The 9,530-nt window shown below is 25.0% G+C and overlaps 1 pseudogene; it reads right to left on the bottom strand.

Annotated features, from left to right (window-relative positions):
• Positions 1-414: 414 nt before the first annotated feature.
• LOC129871536 (protein DOG1-like 3) lies at positions 415-1,563 on the bottom strand (annotated as a pseudogene).
• Positions 1,564-9,530: the final 7,967 nt, after the last annotated feature.

Raw genomic sequence — 9,530 nt, 5'->3', positions numbered from 1 at the left:
CCCTTTTTAGCTTTTGGACATGTTTACCTAATGCTAATTTTAAGTCATAAAGTTTTTAAAGTCAGTCAAAAATAAAAAGTTAGAATTTCTAACATTTTTTTCTAAGTGCTTAAAGTCAGTTTGTTTGACCATGAAAATTATTTTTATATCCCTTATATTTTAACTAAATTCTCAAATTACCCTTAGTTCTAAAAGCACTTCATCCATAAAAGTGACTTTTTTAAGCACATCCAAACGGGCTCTAAATATGAATTCATTATATTTCTTCCTCCTTACGTCTTTTTCCTTTCTTTTTCTAATCACAATATATTCTTCTGTTATATCACTAACATATAAAATAAATAAATCACTAAAGTTCATATAATAAATAACAGAAAATCATAATATACTGCAAATATAAGAGTTCAGCTCGAATAGTAATTATCCTTTCATCTATAATTAAAGGTTCTAAAAAAAACTTTTCAATAAAAATCTAAATTAATCTAAATAAAATCTAAAAATTATCCGTTTAATCGTTGACGGTCGTGATGGATTCCCCAACTACGGATCCCAAAAAGCAAGTGAGCTGCCGCTACCAAAAACTCCACCGCTTGTTGTGCCGTTAAAAGGTGCAGCAAGTTCTCGATGGTCCTCACCCTCACCTGATCAGCTTTCTCCAATATTTCCACAAGTCTTTCCATCTTCCTATCAATGCTTCCAATTATATCATTTGCATTATCCTACAAGTAAAAACATATCGTAAAAAAAAAATATTATTTTAAAAAGTTATAAATATCTCAATTATGATACATATATATAATAAATATTCAATAAACATCCTTTTTAATGACTTCTTGTTGAAAAAATAAGAGAAAATATAATTAAAAAAGAAGATGATGACTTTGAAGAATGAAAAATCACTTTTTTTAAAAAGAAATATTATCCGTATACATATTGAATTTACTTTTATATATATTAAGAAATGACTTTCATAACAGTCATATTCTTTTATGAATAAATGACTGTTCATAGTAATCATGCTCTTTCATAAATAAATATATCTATTAAATTTAAGACCTTATATATTAACAAAATATTCAACACTTGTTTCATTATTTTTACTATACACACCTTTGAGAAATAATAAATTTTAAAAAATTGAAGTACTTACCTGCCAATCGGAAAGTTCTTCGGTGATGGTATTTTCTTGATAGATAGTCTTACACTGAAGATCACTTAATCGAGTGAGCTGATTTTGAGATAAGTGTCCAAGATCGTCCCAACAAAAGCCATTAAGAATGTCAATTATGTGAGACTCAAAAATAATGCCACATTCAGAGTATATAATATGGAAAGCAGTAGTAGGTCGCCATCCAGAAATCCAATACAAAGACTGTTCAAGAGAATTGCTAATGACTTAACTTCATAATATTCCTTTATATGTGATGTGAATTTTTGTATTTGTTTTGTGTGTAACTTGTGTTGTTCTTCATTTGTGGTAGATTTTGGTGATTTGTTCATTTGTTGTACTAGTTCACCAAGTTGTTCATGCCATTCTTCATGGAATTTTTGGAAATTTGTCATTTTTTTTACTATACTTTTTGTTTTGATAATTGGATTGAGGTTTAATCTTTTGAGTAGGTTAATTTATATGCCTTTGAGTTTTGGCGTATGTGCATGATTCTTGAGTTTGGGAACTTGCAAGAATTTATAACGTCTGATAAAATATCTACAAGTTTTTAATGTATGTGCAGGGGCGGTTCAACATACTTGGGAGATGAGGGTCTATCCCGAAATTTTAATTTAAAATTTAAAATTTAAATAAATTTTATATGTATTTATTTAAAAAAAAATTATATTCTTTAGATGTAAATTATTACTTAATATTTTTTTTATAAATGATTTCTTTGAATATTTTTTTCCTGCAGTTGTAAGTTCTAGGTAAGATTTTATCAATTTCATGTTGAAAAATATTTTTTCACTAAAACAATCATTATATGAATTGTTAACATAATTCTATAAATAATTATAAGTTGATAAATTTTAATTAAAAGATAAAAGTTAGAATCATAAAATTTGATTCAAAAAGTTGATAACTTCATCCCCACTTTAATATGCTTGTTGCAATGCTTAAAAATTTAAGAAGATATAAAAAAAGAAGAAGTTGATATTCTAGTTTGTTCAACACTTTTCAACTATTGATTTATATTTTGATAGAGTATTACTCTAACTTATCAAATATTTTGAAAAAGTGTACAAAAAGAAGTCAAAAAGAATAAAATAATGTATATATTAGTGGAGAAAATGTAAGAGGCAAAACGATATTTAGATTTATAGGGTTAAAAGAGAATAAAATAATATAATTTCTTTTTAAAAAAAATACTTTTTATTATAAATAATTAATTTTTTATAAAATATTAACATATAATTTATTCTTGATAAAAATTTAATATCCTCGAAATTGAAATGAAAATTTCACTGAACATACATAAATATTTAATTAATGCGGAATGTAGTACAAAAATGAGTTCTTGGTTCAGCGGCGTGTTTAGCTCCGATAATGTTAAAAAGATGGAAAAATTACCTAAGTATATTTTTTTATTTATCATATTTTTTTATTACTTTTATCTATTTAAAAGAATTTTTAAAATCCTTTTTTTATTCAGATACATTAATTCAGTAATTCGAATACATTAATTTAGTAATTCTAATTCATAAATTATCTATATGTTCAATGTATCATGCTTTAAATATTACATGTTGATATATAAAATCCTAATTAATGTATCTAAATTACTAAATTAATGTATCCGAGAATCCGAATACATTAATTTAGTAATTCGGATACATTAATTCTTATTCATAAATTATCTCTATATTCAATATACCATGCTTTATATGTTACTTGCTGATATATAAAATCCTAATTAATATATTCAGATTACTGAATTAATGTATCCGGATTATCATATTTTTAAGGGATTTCTGTAAATTGAAAAAAATAATAATTATCCCTCTACTGATTCCTAAAAAATCTACTAAAAATATGTTTTAGCAGTTGATAAAAATTATGTAATTACTAGTAATGTAAATATTAATTATATGGATGTTAATTATTTTATTTTTTATCAGGTATAAGATAATAAATTAAAGGGTAAGTTGGTAATTGATTAGGAGTAATATCATATATGTATTATATCATATATAAATAATATAATACTTTTTGATAATGGATTAGGATCATGTATAAAATTATATGGTGTTTGATTTATAATTTAAAAATTGATATAATAATTAATAAATGTATAAGTTTGATGAAATTTATAAATATTTTATGCTGAATATAAGATTGAATAATTAATACATATATTATTTTATGTAAATATTAGTTAACAGATTTTTTTACAATTTATACATGTATTAGTTATGTGAGATTTTAAATAATAAATCAAATACAATAATAATTTTATCCATAAATAGTTTCTTTCCTAATTAGTTATATATCAAATGTGATATTACTTACTCAGAATTTAATACTTATAGAACTCACATTCAAACTAGCTACAAAACAATTCTTTTTTCATAATTTATATACATATTAATTAAGTGAATTTTTAAATTGCAATCCAAATATCGTATTATTTTTATACATAAATAATTTATTTCTAACTAACTATTAAATATTATATAAATTATATAAAAATTAATGCATAAACAAATTATCTATTTACTAACTATCAAATAACCCCATTTTTTAAAAGAGACATCTACCTTTCTTTGTAGAAAAGAAAACCTCAACCTATAGATATATATTAAAGTTAGCTATAAATAAAGTGACAATGCCCAAAAAAATAAAAAATTATTAGATTGCAAGGAGTTATCCACTAGGAGTAGATTGTTGTTGGACCGTCAAAATATTTATTTTGAGATTATTTTTTTTTGAAAAATCAAATATTTGGCTAATTAATAAAATTATTTTTAAATAAAAATAATTTTTTTGCTATTGAAAAGAAGCTATAAATTTCTGCTTCTTACAAAAAGCATAAGCAGAAGGAAAAATATTTTTCAAAATCAAAATATCCCCAACAAAAATATAACAATAAGAATATATACAAAGTACACGAAAGATATATATATATATATTCTCTTAGGGAGCTAAATTTGACATAACATATCACAATTGAATGATGTGAAAAAATAAAAAATGATTTATTAAAAGTGTACCTAATAATGATGTAAAACATTTCAGTTATGTATAATTATAATAAATTAATAAATATTATATTTAAATGATCGCCACTTTATAAATATCTTAAATTGTAATATTCGTTTCTTAATTTAATTATTATTACATATTAATTTAAGCTTTAAAATCATGATCCAATTTTAAAATTTTAAAAGTCATATATTTTAAATTCTGATTCTGTCTCATATGTCTTATTTGTCGAATTGCTATCTGTTGAAGTAGCTGAACTCATCATACGACAGCCAAAAGATAGTATCAAAATGTAGAAGCCAATTTTATAATTTTAATTTTATAAATTATAAATTTTATAATAAAAATTTAAGTGATATTAATTAAATTTTAAATTTAATATTTATATATATTTAATAAATTTATTAAGATAAATATACAATTTAAGTAAAATTTACTGAATTCGACATATGCAAATTACTAACTCCGCTCCTGATTGGGATTGTTATTAATTTATTTATTTTTTATTTGATGATATATCACAAAGTTATAAAATATTACATAGCAAAGAAAAAAACTACGAACCAGAATAGAAAAGCTTATCCCCCACCGATAAATAAATATTTCATAATATCCTAGCATCATCTCTATAGAGATATAACTCAGCTGCAAGATATTTTAAGAAATACCATCTGCAAAATTTCTTACCTCCAAGGCCATACATAAAGAAATAAAGTTAAATAATGTAATTGGTCTAAGCATTTTTTTTTCTCAATTGGTGTTTGGAATCGGTATTGAAGCTTCGATTAAATTTGAGTGAGTGCAAGATTTTTTCGAACCCGACATCTCTGTTGGTTAAGGGTAAAATAATTCCTCCACTGTACCACAATCCATGTTGATTGTCTAAGCAGATTCTAATAGCCAGAATATTTATTTTTAAGGTCATAAGGGTGTGTTTGGTATAGAGAAATTTTGAAAAATATTTTCTAATTTTTTTATATTTGATTGGTTAAAATATTTGAAAAATATTTTTTGTAGGAAAATAAATTTCTTAAAAATGAGGAAAATGATTTCCTTAATGAAGATAGGGAAACAAGGTGCATAAGTAACGTTTAACTTTATTATCTCTTTCCGCCCACCCAATCCCGCCAATTCCCACCCCTTGACTATCTCATCCCGCCCTCCCCCGCCCTCGAACCCCCGCTCCCAATCCCTTCCCGCCTTCATAGTATTTTGTTAAATAACACTCTTAGGGGTCATTTGGTGTGAAGGATAACATCAAATGGTTTCGAGATTAAATTATAATGCCACTTAATTTGTTGTTTGGTTAGCAAATTCGATATAACTTATCCCGAGATAAATAATTAGTACTATGATAAGTTTTTCCTCCTCTTGGGTGGTATAGTAATTCCGGGATAAAATAGAGAAAATGACAAAAATATCCTTTTAAACCTTTTTTATACATCATTTTTCACATTCATGTATATTATTATTTTAAATATCATGTATAATAACATTTATAATCTTCACTACTCCTTATTTTTATGATAATTATTTATATTTTTAAATTAAAAAAATTAGACTATACAAATATAATTAACATTTATTAATTTATTTGACTAATTCTTATGTTTATTTATGTTTTGATTTCTCTACTACTAACTTACATATTTTTAATTATATATTTTTTTAGTCACTTGAAAGCTTGTATTTTATATATAAACTAAAATAAAAACTTTAGTATTTTACAATTTAAGAGTGATATATTAAAAAAATTAGACTATACAAATATAATTTTTATTTATTAATTTATTTGACTAATTCTTATGTTTTGATTTCTCTACTACTAAATTACATATTTTTAATTATATATATATATATATATTAGCCACTTGAAAGCTTGTATTTTATATATCAACTAAAATGAAAACTTTAATATTTTACAATGTAAGAGTGATATGTGCTTAAATGAAGTGATATGTATAATAATCATCTTTTACTTTAACAAATTTAAGATTATTTTTAAGCTAAATAAGATGAAACGTTTATTTTTAAAACTTTTATTTTTAAGAATGAATAACTAAAGCTTGCAAAGAAAATATAAAAAACTAAATAAAGTGAAGGGTATTTTTGTAGACATACCACTTGTTCTTAAAATTTATACAATGCATATTATTTTGAATACAATAAATCAAACAATCACTAAGAAATAATCAAAAAAATAAGCTCAGCATAACTTATCACATCATAATTAATCCCAACATAACTTATCTATCATAATTAATCCATCATAACTTGTATTCAAACCAAACGACCCCTTAGGATAATATTTTCTTTCTTACTTACCAAACACTAGAAAATAAGTAAAAAACCTACTTAATTTTTTCTAGAAAATTATATTCTGTAGAAAACATTTTCCTTCGTACCAAAATCTTATCTTTTAATAGTAATTTTAGTTAGGAGAATAAACACCAAACCAACTTCTTTGAAAACAAACAACCCTAATTCTAATAAAGACTATAGGAAAATTGATATCTTATCAGCAATTAAGTCTCTAAGGAATCAATAAATCCAATTACAAAAGCAATCATTTATTACTTACGATCACGAAAATTACGTGTGTGTTCGATGAAAATTCAAAACAGAAAATGGCCTAAAATGCTCTTGAAAAATTGGAATTGCTTGACTATAAGAAGAGAAGCTCACAGACGAGATTAAAAGACAGAACATATAAAAGAGAATTCAAGGGTAAGGACGAGATGGAAATGCCCCTCATCCATTTATTCGGCCTAAAATGTCCTTGACATCCATCTTTATGTCCAAAATGACATTTTCTTTAACGGAAAAGGCAGGAGGGGCATTTTTATACCATTTCCAATGGTTCGAAGGCATTTTAGGCCCTTTGATTTATAATTAATTTTAAATAATTAAATTGTAACCAATAGATGGCCGCCACGCGTTTAAAAAATTATTAAAATTCTGTTAAATAAATTTTGATTTATAATTAATTTTAAATAATTAAATTTTAACCAATAGATAACCGCCACGTATTTAAAAAATTATTTAATTAAAAGTATGTTAAAGAAAATGTCATTTTTGGAGGTGGATGTCAAGGGCGGTAATTTTCAATATTTTATATGATAATCATCCACCTTTAGTTTCAAAAATGACACTTTCTTTAACATAATTTTAATTAAATTAATTTGAATAATTTTTTTAAACACGCGGAGTCCATCTATTGGTTAAAATTTAATTATTTAAAATTAATTATAAATCAAAATATAATTTTAATTAAATAATTTGAATGATTTTTTAAAATATGTGCGACCATCTATTGGTTACAATTTAATTATAAATGAAACTTTATTTAACAAAATTTTAATTAAATAATTTGAATATTTTTTTTAAACACGTGAGCGACCATCTGTTTGTTACAATTTAATTATTTAAAATTAATTATAAATCAAAATTTATTTAACAAAATTTTAATTAAATAATTTGAATAATTTTTTTAAAACACGTGGTGGCCATATATTGGTTGCAATTTAATTAATTAAAATTAATTATAAATCAAAATTTATTTAACATAATTTTAATTGCAGAAAAGGGGCTAAAATGCCCTCGAACTATTAGAAATGGTACAAAAATTCCTTCATGCCCAATAAGGGCATTTTAAAAGGTCATTTTTAGATCTAAAGGTGGATGTCAAGAGCATTTTAGGCTCAATAAGTAGATGATGAATATTTTTGTACCATTTTCAATAGTTCGAGAATATTTTAGACTATTTTTCGAATTCAGAACGAGGAACATGGAATCTCAATAAAACAATAATAAGCTTTGGCAACTACCTTTATAGAAATATTGATATTTGTTTATCCCCTCATCAAGTGTTCCCAATACAATCTTATAAAGCATATACAAGTATAAATTTAAGTTAGTAACAGTGAAATTTTTTCCTTCTTTAAATTTTGACACCCTTTAATCAAAATTCTGGATCCACCACCACTGATCAACACCATTCATCAAACTCATTTGTTCAAACCAATGCCAATTTCTAATGCCTACTGTGTTTCCTAAACATTTAGGTCTACATAACAAACAACACATAGGACATTAGCATGTAATTGTACAACAATACCAACAACAACATGCCCACAGTATCTCATAAGTGGCAGTGGATATGCAAATCTTACCTCTACCTTAAGAGATAGACACTGTTTCTAATAGATCTCTGGTTCAAGAAAAAACATAACAAAGCAATCCGAGAAAAGAATATAATAAAGTGAAAGAATCCACCATAAAATACCAAAGATAGTATGACTAAGAGCCTGTTTGTGAGAGAGTTTGACAAACTTTAAAATACCAACTTTTAAGTCATTTTTAACTTATGAGAGGGTTTGACAAATTTTAAAATGATTTATAATAAGTTAAAATTGACTTAAAATAAGTTAACAATCAAAAGTAGGACTCTCCCTACTTTTTATTTTTTAACTTATAAGTCATTTAAGTTTGACTTTTTATTTTTTAATTTAAAAGCTACTTCTTCAATCAATCCAAACGGGCTCTAAGCATCTGGTAAAAAAGGAAACAGAATACTAAACGTTAGCATGTATACCAGAAAACAGCTTTCAGAAATTTTCTCAAAATGAAGACAAGGTATGCAATAAAACAGAATACCAACTTTTAAAACAAAACTATTTTCACTTCAATCTTTTTAACGATACTCAAATGGCTCCTATATAACATTAATCCTACATACACTCAAATTTTACGTAATTAATTATCGGGTATACGTGCACCCGATAATTTTTAATTTTTTTTTTTTTTTGTATATTATAGTGTACTCATTTGGGTACACTGGAAGGCATTCTTTTTTTGTTATTGTTCCTTAAAAGATAGTGAGAGCCCCTATCTTCAAAATTTTGGAGGATCCGCCTATGCCTGCTATTAAACTTCCTCCCCGTCCTCCTCCTTCTTCTTCCTCTAATTGTATCACAACTCTCATAGTTATGACACCTCCGTTGCAATTTTACGGGAAAAGCTTGTTATTAGCAAATAATAATGAAGATCGGTAGCTTATTAATAGCAAAAATAATTTCTAGCACTTTTTTGTGGTTTAAAATGAACAAATGTTTCAAATTTCAAAAACGTATAATTAAAAAAAATAATCAAAATTAGCAGTCTTTAGTGGTGGCACCAGCTTCTATTGTCAAGCCTCGATTGCTCTAGTTCCCTACACTGTCATGACACCATTTCACTGCACAAACACCATATTGACCCACAGATTATATCTGTAGAGTAAATGCAAAACTGCTCATACCGAGCTAGCAACCTGTTCATGTTTGCAACAATAATA

The sequence above is a fragment of the Solanum dulcamara genome, chromosome 10 (assembly GCF_947179165.1).
Source record: "Solanum dulcamara chromosome 10, daSolDulc1.2, whole genome shotgun sequence".
Classification (NCBI taxonomy): Eukaryota; Viridiplantae; Streptophyta; class Magnoliopsida; order Solanales; family Solanaceae; genus Solanum; species Solanum dulcamara.
Note: the sequence above shows the minus strand (reverse complement) of the source record. Positions and strands in the feature narration are given on the sequence as shown.